The sequence below is a fragment of the Phyllostomus hastatus genome, unplaced genomic scaffold (assembly GCF_019186645.2).
Source record: "Phyllostomus hastatus isolate PE091 unplaced genomic scaffold, TTU_PhHast_1.1 phas_contig_40, whole genome shotgun sequence".
In the NCBI taxonomy this organism is placed as follows: domain Eukaryota; kingdom Metazoa; phylum Chordata; class Mammalia; order Chiroptera; family Phyllostomidae; genus Phyllostomus; species Phyllostomus hastatus.
In genome coordinates this window covers 78,367,156-78,392,914 of record NW_025333872.1, presented here as the reverse complement: position 1 = coordinate 78,392,914, position 25,759 = coordinate 78,367,156, and the positions used below count along the sequence as shown (strand labels likewise).

At 40.7% G+C, this 25,759-nt stretch overlaps 1 protein-coding gene across 7 annotated transcripts in view; it reads left to right on the top strand.

The window, feature by feature from the left end:
• The window catches only part of MAP7 (microtubule associated protein 7), a 159,598-nt gene that overhangs the window by 70,040 nt on the left and 63,799 nt on the right, over positions 1–25,759 (top strand). The gene's annotated exons all lie outside the window — the stretch shown is intronic.

Below are 25,759 nucleotides of genomic sequence, written 5' to 3'. Positions count from 1 at the left end.
ATTTTACTGTACATGTTTATCTTCTTTTTCTTAGATAAGTCCCTTTAACATTTCATAAAATAAGGGCTTGATGATGATGAAATCCTTTAACTTGACCTTATCTGAGAAGCACTTTATCTGCCCTTCCATTCTAAATGAAAACTTTGCTGGATAGAGCAATCTGGGATATAGGTCCTTGTCTTTCACGATTTGGAATACTTCTTTCCAGCCCCTTCTTGCCTGTAAGGTCTCTTTTGAGAAATCAGCTGACAGTCTGATGGGAACTCCTTTGTAGATGACTGTCCCCTTATCTCTTGCTGCTTCTAGGATTCTCTCCTTCATTTTTACCTTGGCTAATGTAATTATGATGTGCTCTGGTGTGTTTCTTCTTGGGTCCAACTTCTTTGGGACTCTCTGAGCTTCCTGGACTTCCTGAAAGTCTATTTCCTTAGCCAGAATGGGGAAGTTCTCCTTTATTATTTGTTCAAATATGTGTGGTTTTTTTGTTTGTTTTTTTAAATGGAATTTTTTTAAAAAAAGATTTTATTTATTTATTTTTAGAGAGGGAAGAGAGGAAGATAGAGAGAGAGAGAGAAACATCAATGTGCGGTTGCTGGGGGTTATGGCCTGCAACCCAGGCATGTACCCTGGCTGGGAATCGGACCTGGGACTCTTTGGTTCCCAGCCCGCGCTCAGTCCACTGAGCTACACCAGCCAGGGCTCAAATATGTGTTTAGTATGTTGCTTTTCCTCTTCCCCTTCTGGTATCCCTATAATTTGGATGTTGGAACGTTTAAAGATGTCCTGGAGGTTCCTAAGCTTCTCCTCATTTTTTTGAATTCTTATTTCTCCATTCTTTCCTGTTTGGTTGTTTCTTTCTTCCGTCTGGTCCACTCTATTGTTTTGAGTCCCAGTTTCCTTCCCATCACTATTGGTTCCCTATGCATTTTCCTTCATTTCTTTTATGGTAACCTGCATTTTTTCATCTAATTTGCGACCAAAATCAACCAATTCTGTGAGCTTTCTGATCACCAGTGTTTTGAACTGTTCATCTGATAGGTTAGCTATTTCTTGGTCACTCAAAAGGATGAGTTCTGGAGCACTGATTTGTTCTTCTATTTGAGCCATCTCTCTCTTTTTTTTTTTGGTCTGGTTGCTCCTGTTATGATGAGGGGCGGAGCCTTAGGTGTTCACCAGGGCTGGGCACCCCAGTCACTAGATTGTGACGTTGTATGTGGGGGCGGGGGCGGGGGCTGGGTTGGGAGGGAACAATGGCAGTAGCTCCATTCTCCGTTCTCCATTGGACCTCAGTCCCTTCCCTGGGATCCTGGGTTGCAAGCTCTGCCCTGCTCCACAATCGCCGCCTCACTGGGTCTGCCAGCTGCCGCTTGCGTATTCAGGGTCCACCCGCTGCGATCTTGCGTGCCCCAGATGCCTTACACACTCCGGGTTGCCTTATGTGCCTGATTCTCCCCGTTCTCTGCACCGAGACCTATGCCCAGCTGCTCGTCTCCGCCCCTCCTACAGGTCCGGATGAATGGGTCTATTTCAACTTCTTGGCTGTCTGACTTCCATTCAGATGAATTTTCTGTCAGTTCTGGGTGTTTTTCTGCCTCTAAATTGTTGTTCCAATCTTGGTTGTGCATGGAGGTACGGTGTGTACACCTATGCCTTCCTCCTGGCTGGAAGTGTCAACCTGTATAATCTAATCATTTTACTGACTTATATTATGAGAAGTTATTCACGGTACTGCCTTACTTTTTGTATTTTCATTCTTACTGGTTAAGAATTCATGGAAGACTTTCTCCCCATTGACTATCATCGCCTTTGATTTTTTACAGTTACGAGTGGTTGTTGGGGAGAAAAGCTTTCCCATTATTCTCTTAGGTTCAGTCCCTGGTAGCCTGTGAACTGCAGTAAATTAACAAAGGACAGATGAACAAGGGGAAAGGCACATGATTTTTATTAATTTTTGTGTGCCCAAAAGTTCACAGGAAAGAAGTGAATTTTAACGAAGGAAAGGGGATTAGGGCTTCAGGGAATGACAGATTGTGGAAAAGTGACCCAGAAACACAGAGAGACAACTAATGGAAGATAAGGGTTAATGGAGCAAGGCTTCTCTCGGTGCATGTTTATTGTTAAAATTAAGTGGTCTGCCCTGGTTGGTGTGGCTCAACTGGTTGGAGAACCATCTCATAAACTGAAAGATCGCGGGTGTGATTCTGGGTCAGGGCACGTGTATAGGTTGCGGTTTCAAGCCCAGTCAGGGTGTGTATGAGAGGCAACCAATAGGTGTTTCTCTCTCGTGTTGATGTTTCTCTCCTTCAGTCTCTCTATCTGTTCCCCTCTCTCTAAAATAAAGAAGTGTGTCCTACAGTGGGGATAAAATAAAATAAAACTAAGTGGTCTCTCTTCACTGATAGAAGTACCAATAATAAATGGTTTGGGCAGAATGCTCTGAAGCTGTTTCTTCATTCAGTTGCCTTTTTTAAGAGAAAAGTTTATTATTTTATCGAATTTGGTAAAAATTCTTCACATTAAGAAGAAAACCAAATTAATTCACCAGGTTTTATTCTATAGGAAAGAGAAGGTGAGGGTTCTGATGGCTAAAATAATTATAATCATAACAATTTTCTCCTGTTTGTAGCTAATGAAAAGAAGTCTCTTTATTTCAACATCTATTCTAGTTGCAGGGAGAGCCTCTCACTAATTATGGAATGTAATTAGGTAGCCTGACCACTCACTTCCAGACCCTTGCACTCAACTGCTTGAACATTGACTGAATTTTGCAGAAGGCACATGATGATGCAATGAAATCAAGGAGTTCTAGGCTAGAATTCGCCATCAGCTAGTTTACATTCAGGTAGAATCTTAAACAGTGCACTTGCAAACTTTGAAGCAGCTTTGATTTATTATAAATTAATGACATAGGATGTTCATTAATTATTAAGCTTTGTTGAAATTGGCTGAATGTTGTGCACAGGTTTTACAGCCAATAGCTGTCATCAGAATGATTTGAAATTACACCCATGAGAGAAATAGAAAGGTTTTTACCCCATGCATTTGCAGTTGATTGTTAGTTTTGTAGTGACCTTCAGAAAACAGAATATTGATTTATGCTACTTAGCCTCTCCTCTTCCGAGAAAATTTAGCCACTTTGGAAAAAAAAAGTGGTATATTCGAAAAAGCCCCTCTTAAAAATAAGAATTTAATACTTGAGATACTGATTTTACACTGAAGTATTAAATTCATAGTATTTTAGTAAGACAGGTAAAGTATTCCATGGTGGGTATTACATTCCATTAAAAAATCAGCATTTATGATGTGGTGGGAGTGAAATTATTATTTAAAAACAAATTACATGAAGAAATCTCCTTCGAAATAAATATTGGATTCTAAGTTGTTTTAGTTATACTGTTTTTCTTCCTGGAATTGTGTCTGGAATTGTGGTGGTGAGAAGGACAAAAAGGCTTATTAACAGAAGCCCCACTGAATTTTAAACAGCATTTATTCAGGTTCTTTTGTTATATTTCTCCATAGCACTGCATTCTTTCCTTTCAGAGCCCTCATGCCCCTTTATAAAGGGACCGTCATCAGTGTGATCAGTTAGTGGGTGCTCCTGCCCTGTAGCCTGTAAGTTCCGTGCGGGCAGGCCTGTGCCGGCCTCCAGCCTCCGCTCTGCCCCCAGGACCTGGCACACTGGACAGAAGCACTCAGTACAGTGTGGGGTTAGAAGGATGGATGGAGGAGGCTTCTTTTAGTTGCTCTAACATTCCATGTAGCCTCTTTAAAGTCATGAAATATTAATAGTGGTGTTTTTCTTTCTCAGCCACTGACTGAAAGGATCATTTTGTTCCTTCTCTTCCCTCTGTATGTTGTATCTGTCAGGCATTGCTATCACTCCATTTGGTAGAGTGAGAATTCATTGTTCTTTAACAATCACAGCCTTTTAAAAGGCTTAACTCTCATCCTGCAAAGGTTTAAATAATAGTGTTGTCAAATGGATCGTATTGCAGCTAAGCTCATATATATTTTCCAGTGCAGGGAAGGAAAACTTTCCCCTTCTAGGTTTTTATAAGCTGGTCTAATAATTAAATTGATACAAGGCAGATTAACAGAAGAAAAAAAGACAAATTTAATTTAATTTTGTACAACGGAGGTCTCATAGATGTGGGACCTAAGAAATGACTAGAGCAGGCTGTTTATGTACCTTTTGGACAAAGAAACAAATTTATAAAGAACTGACAAGACAAAGAAACTTAGGCTTGGGTACAAATCAGTGAAGAAACTGAAAGTTTGTTTACATAGCCTTCTCAGCCCTGAGATTCACTCTCTAGTGATAAGGATGCCTCTCTGCTTCCTGGAGCAGAGACTGTACCTTTCACATGGGAAATGTGTTTCATGCTTTCAGGCAGGCCAAAAAGGGTCAGTGTGTTCTTGCACTAATTGTTCCTTTAGTGACTTTAATTCAAAATAATCAGTACACTAATGTGGGGCATTTTGGGGTGGCCTGCCTCAAGCCTTATCACCAGCACAGACTCCAGAGCATTGGGTTATATAACTCCCAGAATCTGCTATTCTTTCAGAAGTCTTGACACAGCTTCTTATTTCTCATTGCTTGGACTTCCTTGCTTTTTTATTTTCTTTTATATTGTATTTTAGCATAGTGATGTATGAAGGTTATTGTTCTAAAAAAGGTTTGAGTGATAACTTTCAGGATAAATTGATTTAAAAGAACAATATTTTTTAATTGTCTTAAAGCACTAATTATTTAAGTATTTTTTTAAATTAAATATACATATTCAGCCAGGCTTTATCTTGCCTTAAATGTTACAGTTAAGTGTTAAGTGTTATAGTGTGTGTTTTAGTTTAGAGTAAGCTGATGATGGTGCGAGTACTTAAGGGTTATTTTTTTTAATTGTTTTAGTCATGGCTATTGTTCAGTGTAGAAATAAGCATTAAAATACTCAAAACAGGTTGAGCACCCAATGCATACAATACAAATTCATGTCTAATATGCTCAAGTCAGATACTGACCTTTAAAGGAGGTTTAACAGAAGACAATATGGATCATTACACAGCCGATAGTTTGACTCAATACAGGGGTAGATTTTAGAATGTATCCACAAGAATTAGTCAACTGTATATTCTCCATGTATATAGCTGCTTGCCACTGAGCGTGTGCTGGCTGTTGAATAACAGTGAGTACAAGATCTTGTGTTCTGTGGCAAGTTTCTGGCGTGCATTCGATGTTGTCAGTTACTAGTGGGATCACATGACTTGACTAACAGTTGGCCTTAGGGTAGAGTTGGTGTGATTCTGGGAAAACAGAGAGACCTCATGAAGATGCATGCTTAATCAGTTCATCAGCACATCTTGCTTCCAGAGGGCAGGGCCAAACTTTCCCAACAGTAATTTTAAAATAGGTCATTTGCTGAATTTTTATTCACTAATATCCCAAAATTGAAGCTCTAAACAGCATGATTAGTATTATTTTAGCCTAGGAAATGTTTTAGAAATCTTTAAAAAGCACCGTGGAATGCCCACCACCTTGCACATTAACCCATCCTTGTGACAATAGCTAGGTAGTAGGGCCATGTGTAAGTCTGTTTTCAGATCACGTGGTAGGGTCTTGCCTGTATAAAAGGGAATACTTACATTTCGGTTCTATGTTGGGCCTGTTTACAGCTTATCCAAAAACAGTATTGAATTGTTAAAGAGCAGTTAAAGAAAACATCATTGTCCTGTATCACTGACACTTATTAAGTGCTACGTAAGGACATGGTTGTCACGGGCACTGGCTCTGCCATATACATTTGGAGCAGGTATCAGTGCCCTGGGTTGAGTTTGCATAATTTAGCTTATAACAAACGCCTGTCCAGAAAGGCAAAGGATAAATGAGTCTGAGAAAATAATTCAAACTTTATTGTGTTGTTTCTGGTACATTCTACCACAAAGTGATAAGGAGTCTTCAGTAACATAAAGTACAGTGGTTCTCAACTGTGGTGTACATCTGATTCAACCATGACGCTTGTTAAAGGTGAAGACTCCCAGGCCCCACCCCTACAGATTCAAATTCTATAGGTCTGAGGTGGGGCATACAAATCTGCACTTTTAACCAACACTCGGGTTTCTGGTGAAGGAGGCTCATGGGCCATACTCTAAGGCGTGGGATCTGAGAAACATTGGTCAGCCTTTAGACATTTTTAACTGCGTGAATACTAGAAGAAAATTTTAAAACTATCTACCCCTTTATAGGCTTCGAAATTAAAATATAACTTCTTTTAGTTTAAAATCATTTAAGTCATTTTGGTGTTTTTTTTAATACCACACACTATTGATATTTTAAAGTTCCTTTTCCTTTTTATTGAATTTATTTGGGTGACACTGGTTAGCAAAATTAATCAGGTTTCATGTGCACAGCTCCACAGTAGTCCATCTATATACTGTATGTATACAGTATACAGTTGTGTGTTTGCCAACCTAAGTCACGTTTCTGTAGTTTAAGTCATTTTCAAGGATATGATTTTAGAAGATTGCATAGTGTTTACATGCTTTAAATACTTTTGTCTTAAAACTTTGATGCTACAGAGTTAACTCATTCATTTCATTTCCCCCAAAACAGTGATTGATTTAGCAGTCCACCATATCATACTTGTGAGTTTGTGACAGAAGATTAATTTTATTTTTAATGCAAATAAGTATATTAATCTGTGCTCTATGACAATGACACATTAATATAGACAGATGGACAAAGCAGCCTTTTTATTTGTGTAGGGGTAGAAAAAGTTTTCCTGTACCCTATTAACTGGGTCCTACAAATTAAACTTTAAAAAGACAGGTTGACAGGAGAAAAGGCATGTTTCTTTATTGATGTTATGATATTTTTACATGCCTGGGAGCTTCACAGAAAAGAAGTGAAAACTCAAAAAGGCTGTTAAACCCAGGGCCTTATCCTACCATTTTAACAAAGTTGATAATTTGTGGAGAAGTGACTACACACGGAAAATGTAGGTAAACTGTGGGAAGACAAATATGTGACAGAAACTAATAATGATGGATAAGGGTTACTAAACAAGGTTTGTAATGCAGACTCGAAGTTTGCTGGTCATAACTGTCACTCTCCTCTTCCTGGCATGGGAAAGGAGAACACCATTACAAATGGAAATTTGTCACCATCACAAAAGGAAATTTATGCCCTGCTCATGAGCCTTCAGCTCAGAATAATACAACAAAAGTGGCACAATTGGGAGCGACATATCCTGATCCCCTTCACGTCCATAAAATGAGGCTCTGCTCCCATATTATTTCTTGCCTGGTCTCAAGGGAACCCTCCTCAGGAGCCATGCATTTTCTCATCACGCTGGTGGCACTTCAGAGATTATACACCCCGAACCATGAGCCACGTAACACTCAGGATGCATAAGTGGTGTGCCCGTCTTACAATACCAGGAGAAGGGGAATGTGAAAGGCGAGGTAGAAAGGATTTCAGGAAGGAATCCGGAAATCGATCTTCTTTAAACCTTCCAAGTACATGTACTCCCTTAACAAGGGTTCTTTACCCAGAGTTTGTGAATTGGGATGAGGAAAACAACTGCATCTTTATCTCCAGTAACCTCTCCTGGAAATCTAATGTGTCCTTTAATTAGGAATGTGAGCAACAAACCTAAAGTAGTATTGGCATCAGTAGAAGTCAAATACTCTTACATCACATTACAGTTGCTTCAGATCTGTCAAAGGGTTGTTTAAACCAATCACTGCTTTGCAATCTTGGCAGTTATTAGGCATGCCCCTAGATTTTGTTATTTAGTGCATTAATAAACAAACACATATATTTGTATAGCATAACATTTTAACATCTTGATAACCTTGTAAATATAACTGAAATATGGTTGTATTTTTTTTGTGATGCTGTGTATTTTAATTTACGCATTAAAAAAAAACTCTATTCTGACAAAGGATCCAGCCTGACCTCTGAGTAAGGAGTCCAAAGCAGAAAAAAGGTTAAAATCCTTTTGGGGGAAGACTACAGGTACCCTTAGAAGCATGCCTACCCTAGTTCAAAGGCTGCTAGGCTGGTGAAAGACTGAAGCCCATGAACTCCTCTTAAACTATTACTCCAGGCAATCCAGACTTACCTTTTCTGCTAAGGAATGAAAAGTGTGAAAAATCACTTAAGCCTGTGGTAGACAAATCCTATTTTAAGTACTGTAATCCACTGATTCTAAACCAGGAACGTACATCAAACTCCTCTAGGGAGCTATTTAAAAATATACAGCTAAGGACTTCCGGCCAAGATGCAGGCATAGGTAGACACACTTTGCCTCCTCGCACAACCAAAAGAAGGACAACAATTTGAAAACAAAAAACAACCAGAACTGACAGAAAATTGAACTGTATTGAAGTCCAATAACCAAGGAGTTAAAGAAGACACATTCATCCTGACTGGTAGGAGGAGAGGAGAAGACTAGCGGCAAGGGCAGCGGCTGGAAGACTGGGGCGGGTAAGGCGGTGGCTGATGGACCCAGTGAGGCAATGGATTGTGGAGCAGGGTGTGCAAGCTTACAGCTGGCCGGCAATGCAGCAGCTGGCAGACCCGGCAAGGTGATGAATTGCGGACCAGGTGGTGCCACATTCACACACAGATAAACTACTAGGGAGCAGGACAGACTGGGCAACCCAGGGCTCCAGCTCAGGAAATAAAGCCTCAAACCACCAATTGAAAACACCTGTGGGGGTTGAGGTGCTGGGAGACACTCCCAGCCTTACAGGAGAGTTCCTTGGAAAGACCCACAAGGTCCTAGAACGTACACAAACCCACCCACATGGGAATCAGCACCAGAAGGGCCCAGTTTGCTTTTAGAAAGCAGGGGAAGTGACTGAAATTTGGCAGAGAGCGGAGCAACCACCATTGTTCCCTCTGGGCCCCTTGCGCACATATAGCATCACAGCACAGCAATGTGAGTTGCCCCGCCTTGGTAAACACCTAAGGCTCCACCCCTCATACTTAACAGGTGTGAAAGGAAAAAAAAAATGGCCCAAAGGAAAGAACAGATCAAAACTCCAGAAAAAAAATGCAACTAAGTGATGAAGAGATAGCCAACCTATCAGATGCACAGTTCAAAGCACTGATGATCAGGATGCTCACAGAACTGGTTGAATTCGGTCGCAAATTAGATGAAAAAATTAAGGCTACACTAAGCGAAATGAAGGAAAATGTACAGGAAACCAATAGTGATGGGAAGGAAACTGGGACTCACATCAATGGTGTGGACCAGAAGGAAGAAAGAAGTATCCAACCAGAAAAGAATGGAGAAAAAAGAGTTCAAAAAAGTGAGGAGAGGCTTAGGAACCTTCAGGACATCTTTAAATGTTCCAACATCCAATCTATAGGGGTACCAGAAGGGGAAGAGGAAGAGCAACAAGTAGAAAAGTTATTTGAACAAATAATAAAGGAGAACTTCTCCGATCTAGCAAAGGAAATAAACTTCCAGGAAGCTCTGAGAGTCCCAAAGAAGTTGGACCCAAGGACAGACACACTAAGGCACATTATAATTACATTACCCAAGGTTAAAATTAAAAAGAGAATCCTAGAATCAGCAAGAGAAAAGGAGGCAGTTACCTACAAAGGAGTTCCCATCAGACTGTCAACTGATTTCTCAAAAGAGACCTTACAGGCAAGAAGGGGCTGGAAAGAAGTATTCCAAGTCATGAAAGGCAAGGACCTACATCCAAGATTACTCTATCCAGCAAAACTTTCATTTAAAATGGAAGGGCAGATAAAGTGCTTCTCCGATAAGGTCAAGTTAAAGGACTTCATCATCACCAAGCCCTTATTATAGGGAATGTTAAAGGGACTTATCTAAGAAAAAGAAGATAAGCATGTACAGTAAAATGACAGCAAACTCACAATTATTAACAACCACACCTAAAACAAAAACAAAAGCAAACTAAGCAAACAACTAGAACAGGAACAGAACCACAGAAATGGAGATCACATGGAGGGTTATCAACAGGGTAGTGGGAAAGGGAGAGAGGAGATACACAGAATAAGTAGCATAGATGATAGGTAGAAAATAGGAAGGGGGGGGTAAGCATAGTATAGGAAATGTAGAAGCCAAAGAACTTATATGTACGACCCATGGACATGAACTAAAGAGGGGAATATGGGTAAGAGGGGGTGTGAAGGGGGAAACGGGACAACTGTAATAGCATAATCAGTAAAATATATTTAAAAGAAATACACAGCTAAGCTTTATGTCTAAAAGATTGCAGTTCAACAGGTCAGGGTGGAACCCAGCCATTTCTGTGTTAAAGACCCATTCGTAATTTTTATACAAACCCTCATATGAGAGCTACGGCTTCAAACAGAAGTGCTTTGAAAGGTTATTCTGCAAGATCTATTTAAGTATCACATGTTTAAAGATTTATCTGGATTGAAAAAAATCCACGGCAAGAAATGAGGAAGATTCACTTTATAGTTTGGCGCCTGTAACTACTTTTAAAACATCTTTTGCTGCGGCAGGGAGTGTGGAAAGGGGAGCTTCTTGACCATTGGTCCCTGGGGACACTGAAACATTCTGAAATTGCATGCACAATTTTTCAGGATAAAGAGCCAATCACTCTTCTGAGAATTGCAAGGATATTCATGATGTAAAAAAATGAGGTAGGAGGTGAGGGGAGTAGTAGAAATAGCTTTCCATTCCCATATACTGAGACAGTCAAGTTTGGGAAATGACCAAAAAGATAAAACTATTACACCCTACTAAGGAAACGGTTTTGGGAACACCATTAATTCTATGAGAAAAACATTGAACTGTAGTTCTAATTACTTAATTTTATTAGTAGTTTCTGTTTTATATTATGAATTCCTGGAATCAGCATTTCATTTTTTGCAATAAGCACAGCATCATAGGTACGTAGGGTGGCAAATAAATATTTTTGGTGCTATTCAGTAAAAGAAATATTAAAATAAATTGGAAACTTGTGCTTAAAAATCCAAATGCAAAAGGGTTATTAAAATAAGACTTTAATTTTTTAAGATAAAATAATTTTATCTGTTTTGGGTTTGTATTTTTTTAAGATTTTATTTCTAGAGAGGAGAAAGAGAGGGAGAGAAACATTGACAAGTTGCTTCTCACATGCCCACAACTGGGCACCTGGCCCATAACCCAGGCATGTACCCTGACTGGGAATCCAACCAACAACCTTTTGGTTTGGGGGAGGATGCCCAATCCACTGAGCCACACCAGTCAGGGCAATACATTTATCTTAGTACTGGGCTTTCCTCTTACCTTTGGCAATTTTGTGTCCTTCAGTATAAATTCATAGTTGTAATAATTCTTTGATCTTTAATTCTTTACTGTAAAGCTTAAAGTTTTCTTATTCTAAAACTGTGTAGCAGTATTTTTATATAATATATGCACTGTGTAGATTGTAGGGCATAAAGAAGACCTACAGTCGTTCCTTTATAAAAATAAAGTTGACAGATTTTCTAGTTGGCGTGATTAAAGATCAATGCCCTTTTGGGCAGATGATATGCAAATAAATTCCTTTCTGTTTTTGTTATCATGCCTTCTCCTTGGCCAGAAGTGCTACTTCCCTGCTCCATGGCTACTCACACTTTAGGGTCAGCTCAGTTGTCTCCTCCTCCAGGAAGCCTCCCTTACCTTTCTCTACACTTGCCTAGGATCTTGTACATACCTCCAGCACAGTACTTACCACATTCGATTTTAATTATCTGTTCCCTTGTGTGACTTTAACCTCAGTACCATTATCTTCGTGGTGCTTTGCCTGGAAAGGTGCCTGCTCATAAATATTTTGCTGAGTAATTACAGGGAGTGTAACCACCCAGCTCACACCTCTCACCCATTATTCATTGAACTTGTCCGTGGTCACTCATTGACCAGGCAGCAAAGGGATCATGCTTTGGCCTTCCAGCTCCTGATCTAGCCAGCCAAGAGAACCTGCCCAGCCAGCCCGACAGCTCATTGCAGCAACCTAAGTCCAGACTGAGTCTGGCAATGTTAGACTGGCCATCAGTTCAAGATTACCCTTGATGGCAGGAGTAGCACCAGGTGGGAAGCTGACTGCTAGGCCAGCTGTTCTTACCTGTGCCCATACATCATCAGCTCCTGACTCTCAAACTTGCCATTTTATTACATGACATGCCAAGATTTCCTTTTTTTTTTTAAGCCTACACTGTTTTAAGAAAAAAAGTTACTTATGTCTACTTAGCTATTAATGTAATCCTAGCTTAATTCTAAACTACAAAATATCAGTGTCTATGACAGCCCAGTAAATTTAGAAGGAAATGAAATACAGAGTCTGAAAGCAGTTGTGTTTTATTTTGAAAAGAGATTTTTAAAATAATAATAAAAGGAGGAGTGGCGTTGGCTGAGTGGCTGGCTCAGTTGGTTGGAGCATTGTCCTGTACACCAAAGAGTCATGGGTTCAGTCCCTGGGCAGGGTGCATAGAGGAAGCAAATGATCCATGTTTCTCTCTCACATCGATGTTTTTCTCTCTCTTCCTCTCTCTCCCCCACCTCTCTCAAATCAATAAAAAATATCCTTGGGTAAGGATTTTTTTTTAAAGGAGGGGTGGTTGTGGACTCATGTTACTTTTGTTTCTAGAAAATAAGAGCACAGACCTGAGGCTTCTGGGTGCATCCTGAAGATTTTATGCATCCTGACATTAAGTCTTCACTTAACATCAATAGGTTCTGTGACCAAAGCAAAACAACTATAAGGAAATTAATTTCACCATAGTCTTATTGGCATAAACTAGACTTTAGTTCCTAGGGTATCTTATCAGTGTTATAATGAAAGGATGTTATTTGAGGACCTGCTGTACAGTTTTGGGTATTAACTTATCAACAGTGCAGTTGAAAATAAAATTAATGCCTGGCTTTGATGAAATACAAATTAGTACAATTTAAGACTGAGATGCGTATATCAGCTATACTCTATAGCCTGAATTTTGGCAGAGAAAGTGCTTGAAACATTTATCTTGTATCTACTATCAGATTACAATGAGAATTGCTTATTGTTCTCTGCCATTTATACCTTTTAATTAAGATGGGGAGGGGGAGATGTAAGAAAAAGAGAAAGACACAGTTTCCATCCCCTGTGGATTTTCTCTAATTTCACTGAAGGCCCTGCTTCTCTTTCTGTAGACTTGGAGGCCTCTCCATTTCTCTTTAAAACTGACTGTGACTCTCTTATGAGTTCACTAGCATTATGAAACATTGTGAGACAGTAGCACTACTGTGACTTTAAGTGTATTTGGACATGCATGGTTGAACTCTCACAAGGCAGATACAGAAATTCTTCTTAGGGTCAGGACAAGCCATCCGAGGCCCTAGACCTCTAGTTGCTTTTTCCCATCAGATAAAAAACCAACAAAAGAAAAAAGCCGCTGGTCTCCTCCTGGGCCCCTGGACCAGGGCTCAGTTAGTTCTCCAAGTAGCCAAGCAGGTGAGTTTGTCTAACCCTTTGCTCCAAGGTCAGCATGGGGAATGGAAACCACCCAAATTCTGGAATCAGACCAAGCTAGATTAATATCTTGTTTTGACCACTTCTTATTCTCTGCCTCTGTGTTTACAGTGAATGTGGGGTTGCTAGTATCCTACCTTGCCAGGGGACCATAGGGATGGGAGGTGATATATGCAAAGCCTCTAGTGCAGGGCTTGTTACTTGTATTACGTGGGGCTTGATGAATGGCTCTCACAGTTAATGCTTTTGTTTTCCTATACAGTGGTTCTGCTGCCTTATTTCCTTCTTAAACTCTGGGATTTATGATGAGCAGTCTGTGTTTCTCCCGTTTAGCAGTGTCAGCTGTGAGTGCTTTCAGTGGTGTTTTTGTGTCATAGAGTTATGTCTTCTCCTTCCGTAATGAGTTAGTCTGGTACTAGATAAGAGGGAGGAGACTCAGCCTGCTGAGCAAGAATTGAATGAGTAGAAGTAGCACATACTAAACTGGACTTATCCGATTAGCATTTGGAGCATGGTTTTAAATAATCTAAAAAGGTTTATAATCATCTAAAACCCAAATATAGAGACTTGTAATCAACATTTTGAGCATTTCATAGTATTAACATAGCTTTTCTAGCTTGTATATTCATCCTAAACTTTTTGTTAAAGTTGAGTTTTCTAAAAGGGCTTAGATTTCTTTTTTTACAAGTGAAAATCAACTGTCTTTTAAAGCTGGTTTCGAATAATTACCAGATTAGTGGAAACTAACATGTGTGGTCAGCAGATGTTTTGTCGTAGGCCCCTGTGAAGTAACCGAGTTCTGTCTATATCCCTCAAAATGTAGATGAAACTGTCATCCTTATATGCAGCCTTAGCCAACTGACCTCAAACTGATGTCAGATCTATATCAGTATTTTTTACAACCCCAGGGTAGGTTGATTGCTGTAAGTAGCAGTGAGTTTTAGAGATGTGTCCACAGCGATGGTGCTGGCTAGACTCCCAGGGAAGGATTATGCAACACGGTGATAAGTCAGCTAACTAAATTCTTAGAACAAATCTCCTTGACTTCTGGGCATCTCTGTGAAGTGGAGCAAGGGCTCTAGGATGGAGGCAGGCAGTAACTTCCCCACTGTCTACACTGGGTGAGTGCTGAGATACTCAGCCATTTGCAAGTTGGCTGTTTGAAAGCTGGAACCCATGTTCACATGTGGGCGGGCCTCTTGAGAGTGGGCTCCAGACCTCATCCAGTTCAATTACCAACGAGTATGAGGGGCCCGGTTGTGCCCTCGTCATGGAAGTCTCACCCTGATGGGAAGCAGCAGCACCTCCAACATAGACGAGAGAGCTTGGTAGGCGGTCAGCGGAGGGAGGCAGTGAAGGGGCGAAGAGGCAGTTCTTTGCTGAAGCTGAAGAAAATAAAGTGCACTTCCTGTATTATGTCTGCTGTAAGCAGTAATGTTCCTGACAACAGTATATGTCACTGCAAAACGTTTATCTTTGTTGTCGAGCTATTACTCTACCAGACATCAGGTAAAATTTCAGGTATCCAAGAGGTCTCAGATGTTCCCCTGTTGAAATTGCCCAGCCCACCTAGCACTATAGCCCAGCACAGTACAAGCACAGGTGGAGAATTTAAAGATCAGCCTTGATGATGAAGATGAAACATAATGATGTCATTTGCACTTATTTCTACCTCTCTGTGGTGGAATTACACCTGCATGTCACTAATGCTCATATCGCTGAGGCTGATGTATTATAAAGTGTAGACACTAATACAACAAAAATTATGTATAATTGGTTATTTGATGCAAAGACCTAGATAATCATTTTTTTTGTGGTCCAACATTAATTTTATCATTCGGAAGGTTAGTGCCATATACTACTTTAATGTGATTTTCTATGACTAATCAATTTGGAATGAGTTATACAAAGAGAAGGCAGATGTTTCCTTGTGTAGAACACAACTCTCACTAATGAGATGAGCATCAGCCATCCTTTCATCGTCCCCGTTTCTGCTTTGAGACTGAGTAAATGCTTGTCCACACCGTTTTGAGATGATGAAAAATGTCATCTTTCAGACATATGAAAAATGGAGTTTTGCCACACATCGGAAGTTACCATACTTTTGCTATTGAAATCTGTTTACAAAGTTAAGTTCAGCCTGCCTACCAGAAAATCTTGCCTAAAGAAAATTAAATAGCATATCCAGAAGTACTAAATTGAGGAATATATGAATGACTTTTTCTAAGACAAGATATTTTTAAAGTCTATATGACTAATTACACTTATTTATTAAATGAACTTCCATTCTCAACTCTCTCTAAAATATGATCACCAATGACCCTTAATTTACCTTATACATGGTTGCCAGACTCTTGTAGCGTTTTAAAGAAACGGCAGTTCTCAGTGATACATGGGTTGTGTTCCAGAAGATCGTTTCTAAATTGGCTGTTTGAAAGATGCAAAACATATTCACATCATAAAAATTTTACATATGCAACCGATAACTCACAAAAGCCTATCTAACCTATTATGTAATAATGTTATTGTAAAATCTCTATGAAATAAAATGTTCAGAATTATTCATTCAACACTTTTTTAAAAAATCCTCACCCAAGGATATGTTGATTGATGAGAGAGAGAGAGAGAGAGAGAGAGAGAGAGAGAGAGAGAAATATCAATTGGTTGCCTCCCATAGGTGCCCCAACTGGGTATCGAACCTGCAACCTAGGTATATGCCTGAACAGGGAATCAAACCCACAGCCTTTTTTGGTGTACGGGATGTTCAACCGACTGAGCCACGTGGCCAGGGCTCATTCAACTCTTTTTAAACGTTTATCCTAATGATACCATGCTCTACCCTCACACTGCTCACGTCCTGTTTTAAAAGCTGATTCTTTCACCCCTACATCCTTCTCCCTACCCCGTCCTCACTGAGCCTTCATGTTTCTTCTCCTTCGTCTACATGGAGATCAATCTCAGCATCCCCACCTCTCCCTACCTCACTATTTCTATAAAGTGTATACACTCTTATGAAAATTTTCTTAGGTTTCTCACTGCTATGACACAAAGGAGGTATAACAACAAAAGCAACACAAAGTCGGAAGAAGTCATGGGCTTGGGTTTCATTTCTAAACTGAAAAGAAACCATCTCGCTATGCCATCTATCCGTCAACTTCTCTGGTATGTGTAGGAAGGGTAGCGGGTGTGAGGGGTCCCTCAAAGACTGCAGTGAGACTCACTCACATTTCATTAGAAAACTCAGTTCCTTAAATATTGTTCTTTCTGACAATGACTTGACCAGGGTTTTGAAAACAGAACTGATTGTCTAGGAACAGGTTCTTGGATGAAGCACAGGGTGGGGAGGCAGGCCAGGCCAGTGACCAGCACAGTGCTCCCTGGGAGAGAAGGAGAGCAATCTGACTAACAGCAGCTGGGCTCCTCCCCACCTCTTCCTAGTAATTGTTGACTTTGTTCCCTTATTCCCAGAGGAGCTGTCTGTACAGGTTTGCCTTCTCCGTCGCCCTCGCCCTCCTTCTGATGTCTCTTACCGCTCTCCCTACCAACTCCCAAATGGAGGTTGTCAAGTAAGAAAAGGTCACCCAAATGCATTCCAGAAGCACTTACAAGAAAGGAGTCAGATGATCAGCTTAGTTTCGGTTTAGCTCTTTGTAAGCCCGAAGGAGCTATAGCTTCTTAGACAGATTTAGAACTTGTAATTGGCTTCTCTGGTTTGAAATAGATGTGGCGTACTTCAAACGAGTATACGTATTGGAAAATAAGCACATCAGCGGCAGTCTGTAAACCCAATAGCCATTAGAGCTCCGAGCTTTTGTGAAGAGCCTTTCCGTCTGGCCTGATACTGCTTGCCAGGTTGTGGCGCCTGCCACACTGTCGTCTTTGTGCTTTTGAGAGTTGGCAGAACTCTTCAAAACTGCTTTCTTGTTTTTCAGACTGGGATCTTTCCTTTTGTTTGTTTTGTTTTCACTTGTTACTACATTTAGATATTCGATAGGTTCCAAAATTTGAGATCCTCTATTTGGGACCATTTGGAGTGTGGCAAGTGAAAGAGATGGAATAAATAAAATGCCATGTCTAGTAGAAAGGTAATGAAAAAGAGAAAAGAACATGTTTTAAATTTCACTTTTCATTTTCCCTATGGACTGGAAGAATGCTTTGTGATTTAAATCCCTTTTCCCAGCCTGATACTGAGTCTCTGGTGGTCACTCTGAGCATACCCAAGTCCTGGCTTGGTTGCATTTCTTTGCACTCCAAGGTGATGGTCTTGATCATTTCATAGATCCGACTGCATTTTCAGACCACAGACTGCCTGCCCTGAAAGTCACCGGCAGTGTGAGCCCGGCACAGCGTCCATGCAGAGCCCCTAAGATGGGAGTCAACACTGCCCATCCGTGGGGGTGTCATCAGCCTTCTTCCCCAGTTTGTCACCACCAGCTTCGGCATTCTTCTCTTCTCATCACTCTGTGGCTTCACAGCCTACTAGGCTGCCTTTGAAGCGTCACAGTGTACTCCCCTTTCGCTGTGCTGACCCATTTCCTGTGCAGAGAAACTGCCAGAGAGCAATTCATTCCCAGCCCGGCCCACAGCATCTCCCATCAGAGCTGGCAGAAGCCACAGCTTGAACCGATACAGGTTTGGCTTGTAAAACGGAGAGGGGAAGAAGCTGTAAATGTATCCACGTGGAACAAACCTAGTTTTTGAGCTTCTGATTCAGTTCTAACATTGCAGCTCCTTGAGGATCCCATTCCTGCCTTTGTTCACATGACCCTATCTCCCAGGAAAGTAAAGCCTTCTTGGAGTTTGTTTTGTAGCCCTCTTCCCTAGAAGAGGTTGCCTCCTCAGTGGAGTTCAGACTGACAGAAGCAGAGAGGCCTCAACTGCAAGAGATTAATACACCAACTGTGGGGGCGAGAGGTGAGATGCTGGTGTGGATACAGGAAGGCAAATCATGCTCAGTCAGAGCCAGGGTCCCTTCTCACACATCGATGAAGATTCAGAGAACTTAAAGTTACAGAGAAGGTGAGATAGGAACTATCTGATTACTGTGGGCATGTATTGGAAATGATGAAATGCAGTGTAATTAAAGAAGGAACCTGAAAAAAAGTAGGCTAAGTAGGATTACCAGATGAGAGAGTAAGGGACAGAAGAGTAAGTAGCATGATGTTTTGAATAAACAGAAAGAATATATGTACATTGGAACATTTTCTTTTTACCTTACAACGTTATGTACTATTTGAATTCCCTAACAATATGATAGACATTTCTTTTTTAAGATGAAAAGAATAAATAGGTTATCTGGGTGATGGGATTATGGGTCTTTCAAATTTGTATCTTCACAGTTTCTCTATAGTATAAACACCTAATGTCTTTTTGTAATAAAATTAAGCTAAATCAAAATTTTTATTTTCATTTCTTTTATAGGCAACTATACAATTAACACCTACTCTAATGATGCTTTTATAGAATTAGCTAACAGAGAAGTTATTTTAGTCCTTCTGCAGCCACCCCATAATTCCTTCTTTGCAGTTATAAGCAGTGGTGTACAGGGCCTCCGGGCACCAGCTGGCTGGAAAGCAGGAGAACTGCGGCTCGGGAACTACTGAGAGCCTTTCCGGGTGACCGGCCTGCTCTGGGAACCCTGAGTGTTCTTTTCTGAAATGCACTGGTGTCTTGGTTGTTTAAATTCCTATGGAACTGATTCCTGTCACAAATGATGTTATTCAAACCCTGATCTGGTGCATTTTATTCTTTTTTTTTCCTCCTGACTTGGCTCCTCCTGCTATTTTCAAAACTAAATGCTGACCTGCTTTAATGTGATGAACCAGCACCTCTTTTGCTTTCCGACTTCTGAAAGCGATTAGCATGTGTCAGATTCATCATGTACCAAATGAGGGAGCTGCTGAAATAGGAAGCATGTATGGAAGCCCTCAGTGCATCCAGCCCGCTTTTGAACGCCCTGAGTGAAAACCTTTATCTAAGACACAACATACGAGATGTTTGCACTATCTCACCACCACCTAGTTGTGTGTGTGCTGGTATTTCCTTTCTAGTTTATGCACTGTCCCTTGTCACCTTTTACTACCCCCCCTCCCACTTAACGTGCTGTCATCTGCCTTCTCTGAATCTCACCCACCTCCAAATCCCGTGTAGAGCCTCACCTCCAGCCCGCAGTGATGCCTGGCTGGGCTGAATGAAGAGCTTAGTGCTCAGGAACCTGCGAAGTGGAAGCTAGAAGGGTGGGGTGGGGCCAAACTGTGGAAGGCTGAGGTGCTTGGACTTCATTTTGTAGTTAGTGGGAACTCTTATCAGTTGGGGGATTGCTGTTAATTGTGGATATAGAACCTCCCTCCCCCACCCCACCCCCCCCAAAAAAAACAATCTAGTTTTAAAAATTAGGAGTTTTCCTTTTCTTTACCTACGGGAAACATGGAAGTGAACAGTTGCTAGTATTTATTCAGCAGCTCAAAAATGTCAGAGCCAGGTGTCTGTGTTTCCCTTAGCTTTTCACTCAGGATAGCGTCCTGGTTACACAGCCCGTGCTCGACCTTGAACATCACATCCATGTTCATGACAGGAAGAAAAGGAAGAGTGAGGAGCCAACAGGTTCATGCCACCTGAGCCTGCTTCCCCTTTAAGGAAGCATTCCTCCAAATCCCACTGAAAAACTTCAGTTTCAACTTATTGGCAAGAACTGTGCCTTGTGGCCAGAGAATAGCTGCTTGTTGGGTAACCGGCATGAAACAATGCAGAGCCTTCCCCAGGCAAATTGACAGCAGGAATTTCCAGGAGAGAAATGCTGCATCAAGCATTTCCCCAATTGTTTTTTTTTTTCCTTTAAGTATAAAGCATTTTTTTTTGCCTTACCTCTTATGAGATCATCAGTGTTTAAAACTTTTAGAAACATACACATTCTGATAATAATATAAGAGAATGAAATCAAAATGCTAAGCCGTGTGAGGCAGACTCAGAGTGCAGTACAAGTCAGAGAAAGAAGTGGAGGGAGGAATAGCTCGCCGTGTGTTGTTGGGAGCAAGAGGCCTGAGCTGGGCTATGAAAAATGGACTGCACTCTGATACTGCCACGGTGGATGCATGACATTATACATTTGTCCAGACCCAGAATGCCAAGAGGGAGCTCTAATGGGGTGTCAGCGTAGGTTCACTGATTGAAACAAATGGACCGCTCTCCGCGGGATGTTGATCATGGGGGAGGCTGGGCCCCATTGGAGGTGGGGGTACCTGGCAACTCTGGACTTTCTGCTCAGTGTTGTTGTGAACCTAAAACTGCTCTGAAAAATAAAAGCTATCTTTAAATTTAAAAAAAATTTAATTCCTCTTTACATTCAGCATTATTTTTGTATTGGCTTCAGGTGTGCAGCGTAATGGTTAGGCAATCATATACTTTACAAAGTGTTCCCCCCAGTATTTCAAGGACCCACCTGGCACAGTACACAGTGAATACAATCTTATTGGCTGTATTCCCTGGGCTGTACTTTACATCCCCGTAACTATTTTGCGACTACCAATTTAAGGCTATTTTAAAAAGCAAAGGAAAAAAGATGGATTAGACTTAATTAGCTGGAGTGATTGTGAGGCTGGTTGGGAGAGGTCACAGATGTAGAAGTGACTGCGGCACAGGACAGCATGGTGAGACTGGGGTGGCCTGTGATTTTAAACCACCTCAGAGTCAAACATGCAGTGGTTCCCTGAAATGAATTGGAATAAACATGACCTTTCATTATTTATGGCACTTATTCCTATTGAGTTTTTCAGTTTACCTAAGAAAATTTAAAGTTGAGTGTTTTTGCTATATTTTCTGTAGAGGAGAAATGATTGATTATTGGTCTTCTGCAGCCATGTATATGTGTGTGTATTTCACAGGTTAAACTCATTCAGTCAACTAATGTAGAATTAAAGTGATGGTCACATTTCTTTGCAAAACTGATATTTAAAACTGACTCCACTGCCTTTTGGGGCTCTTTCTAAGAATTATACATATTCTACCTTGATAATTTTATTTTGCATCTAAGTGCAAACGTTTTCTATTTTGTGGCCTATCATAGTCATTTTGTAAAACACTAGCATTAACCATTTTAGTTTTCTTTCAAGTAAAATATCTTGTTAAAAGTAAAAAAAACATCTTTCAGTTGGTTTCTTTAATTAAGCCAAATATAATAAAGTTGAATTCTAATTATTTTTCTTTCTGAAGTGATTTAAAGAGTTGCTTTTAATTACACCTTGAATTTAATTGAATTGGGTCTAATTTGATAAACTCCCTATCCAGCTGTTGAAACTGAGACAATGGACTGCATCTCTGTAGTTGACCACTGCTCAGTGTAACTGGAGAACTTCTGATACCATTAGGCTTTTCCCCTCATTTCTGTGCTTTGCCCTGTACTTTGCTTACTCATAAACATTATTCATATTAGGGGTGGAGACCATTTGTGTCGCCGCCAGCATTGTGACTGTGATAAATCACAGGAGAAGTGTGTCACCCGCAGGGGTAGAAAGGCGCGCCTTTTAATCTGGTTTATATTAATGCAGGTGGAAAACAGAGCATTTTCTGTTTCTATTTATAGTGTTACCATCTGGCTAAAGGGAGGTGTTTGTTTGTCTTATTTATTTTTTGTTTGTTTTCAGATAAAAGCCCTTTTGGTTGAATTTAATGTGTGTGATGTTACTCCTAAATGCATCCACTTAACAAGTGGTTCCCAATGGTGCCCACACAATATATGGAACATGTATTTTTCTGAAATATGCTTTTCTTTATTTCAGTAAGAATGGGTGTTTCTTTGGCTTTTTAATAGATTATCAAAACAAATCTGTCACGTTGCTTTGGGGAAGGGTTGGGGTTTACAGACCTCTCAAAGCGGCGTGCCGGTGTCCAGCAGAGGCTGGACAAGCGTCCCGTGCTTTTCCCCAGCATGCCGCCTCAGTGATGTGCCCTTGCACTGGGAGTTTGCCCCTCCCATTCCTGAGCTACGGACTTACTGTGAGTCAGACTGGGCCGACTTTCTATTACGTGGCTGCAAAAGCAGTCCTTTGATTTTGAGTCTTGCCCAATATAATGTCAAAACCATCTTGGAATTACATCATTTTCTTTGTTTTCTGACATGGACTAAATGTGACCGTAATTTGTCAATTATTTTGGTCACCAGTTCTCTACCGTCTTAGCATCTATCAAAAAGTTAGTAAATGTATACTTTTTATTTATCGTTTTGTCATGCATACTTTTTCTTTCTGGGTTTTTGTCCCAGATGGCTCAGGGTGCTCTCATTTTCTTCTGCAAGCATTTATTCATTGTCATACATGTGCCAGGTAGTGGGCTGGACACTAAGGACAGGGGGATTGTAAGGGTGAAAGCATGGTCCCTGCCCTCATCTTGCTCTGGTCAAGTGGACCATTATCGCAGATCCGTACCTGGCCCCATGGCCGAGTAAATGTCCCTAGCTCCGTTTACTTGGAGACCATCTGTGCTTCTTTAAGCTCAGAACATGATGGCTGTGATTAAACATCAGCTCTTTGGAGGCAAATAAGTAGACCACTCCTGAGCCCTTAAAAATATTCTGGTTTCTTGTGTCAACTTTAAAAATAAAAGAGCTATTTTTTTTTACCAGTAAAATGGGTTTATTTGGGAATAACAGAGAATTGCAATTCAGGATAAGCATGCTATGGCAAAATACACCACAAGCAAGTCAAACAAACAAAAGAGAAAAGTTAGATTATAAAGAAAAGGAGGAGGTTGGGAGGGGTGATTCAAATGAAAGTTTATGGAAGGGAAGAGACTGTTCAGGGTGGTCATGGCTTCTCTGTAGCTGAGTTGCGAAGGTTCCCATCGGTTGGGCTTGTTGCTGGACAAGGAGAAAACCTTCCTATTGACGGGGTAGTAATGCAGAGACACTTCTGCTGGGAATGCAGTGTGTGTCTCTTCCTGTTAGGGTACATGATTGGTGCTTGTCCCAGTGGGGGTGCGTGGTTGATGCAGAGCCACAGTGTAGGAGAACTCCCCCTTCAGGCCCCCTACTCCTTTTTTAAAGGCACCTTTATTCATTTTTATACTTACTTTGATAGAATTATCTTTTGTTGTTATTTAAGTAATATTTACACCTTATCATGTGTAATTTAGCAAACAAAAATTGGGTTTGTTTGGGTTTTTTTTTTTTTAAGAAAAAGTAATGGTTATATCAGTATTTTTGCCATCTCATGCATAGACTTTAAGAATTCAGGGCAACTGCCTCAACTTCTTTTTGGAAATGGATGGATTGTACATTATTAGTGAATACCTATGTGTTTCCGTTGCATTCTTCGTGCTTTAGTGTGAAGAGTGCCCACTTTAAGGATGAAGAGTGATGTTTCTGGTGGCTTCTGTTCCCATTTATCACATAACTGTACTCAGTATTGGGTTGTGTCCATAAAATTGAATCCTTTGTGTTCAGTTTGTAATATCTCAGTGTTGGACAAATTTCTTTGACTTTCAGCCACTGTTCATTGTTGCTGAGTGCTCCAAATTCTAAAACCTCCACGTGGTCTCAGAAGCCTCTAATGCAAGCTACTGTTGCCACCAACTCATAACTTTTTGGTCTTTGTGGAGAGAATAAAATGCAAAGAAAATGTAGATCTTCACTCAATTGTTTGTCAGGAGAATGAATAAAGAAGAGGTGATATATGACTCAGATATATGTTATTATCAAATGTTCTTATTTAATTGCGTTTGTTTTTGCAACAAGAATGAGTCATAGAGTGTTGAATAAATTGTTGATTGTTCTTACCGCTGTGTCAGACTAAGTGTGGCTAGATTTTTTACCATACCACAAAGTGAGTCTATTCTGGTGCAGACGGGCAAATTAGATTCGGACTACTTTTCAGCATCTGTAGCTCCGTGCATTTCCATGGCGCAGCCTGTAAGTTTGCACAGTCGAGTGACCACTTCCCATCCTGGGGCAGTCTACAAAACATTAAAGACACGAGTCAGCCTACATCTACCCCCCTTTTATTTCCTTGACCTGCCTGCAAAATGACCTTCTAAACCACCCCACCTGTTTCCCAAGCACACACATTTTGTCCATCCCGTATTTCCTCATTCTACCCACTGCTCTTGCTCCCTAGAATTCATGGCTGGGCCCCTATTTCCTGTGGGATTTGAAGCAGGAGACCCTGAGCACCTACGAGGGTCCCTTTGTGGAGCTGCCCCTGGGTCCCCCTAGGATGGCCACACTGACTGTACTCCTCCCCTGCTCCGTGCTGCTTTGGCTACAGGCATAGGTTTCACCATATTCACTTGTGCCACTTTTTCTACCTTAATGGTCAAATAGTTATCTCTTGCTATACGTTAAGCATAAGGGAAGAAATCTGAATCATCATTTAATTACACAGGAAGCAGAGTTCTTAAGATGTCTGATGTTAGTCTGATTTCCTTCTGTTGTTTCAGATGATAACCATTTTGTATACATTTCTAGAGGCTTGTTGGGCTTCACTTTGCATTTATCCAGAATCCACTGAAGTTAAAGCACTTCACAGCTAGAGATTCTGTCTGACATCCTCAGTGACTTTCACTGCTGTCATGATGACGTTCAAGCCCTTGGAATTCATGGGGGCTTTCACCTCAGCCTTGTCTCATTTGATTTTCAAGTGCAACTGCCTGCCACCCTAACCCACAGTTCTGACAGGACAGCCCCTATTTATATAGGTGTATGTGTGTGTGTGTGTTTGTTTGTTTATATAATGCCTTATAGTTTTGCTTATACTGTACCCAAGCCAGGAATATGCTCTGCTTTACTCTTTACTTATATAATAGTACTGATTCTCTCCATTCTTCAAAAGTTTTGCTTCACTACTGCCCTATATAGCAGCTTCTCCCATCTCTGAATACCCATAACACTGTCTGTATCATTTCTTTGGTTAATCCTGTCTAGTATATTGACTTTTTAAAACTGAATTGGTCTATTGTTGCAATTTCATGTGTTCGCATGCTATCTCCTCCAAAGGATGACACGCATCGTGCAAGTAGATGCTGTCTCCTATGGTCTTTGTGTCCTTAGTGCATAGCAAAGGGTCTGGCCCATGGGAGTATCCGTAAATTCTTATTTTAAAAAATCACTTAACATTTCTGAGCCTGGGAAATGGACGGTCCACTGATAGTAACAGAAGCTGTCATCAGGGATTGGCTGATTTTGTGAGGACAGTTAGTTCAGCTTTTGACATAATTTAAGCGATAGCAGAAATACGTTGCTATATTCCGTACAAGCAGAAGACTGTTGAGAGAGCATATTTATAAATGCAGGTTTGAA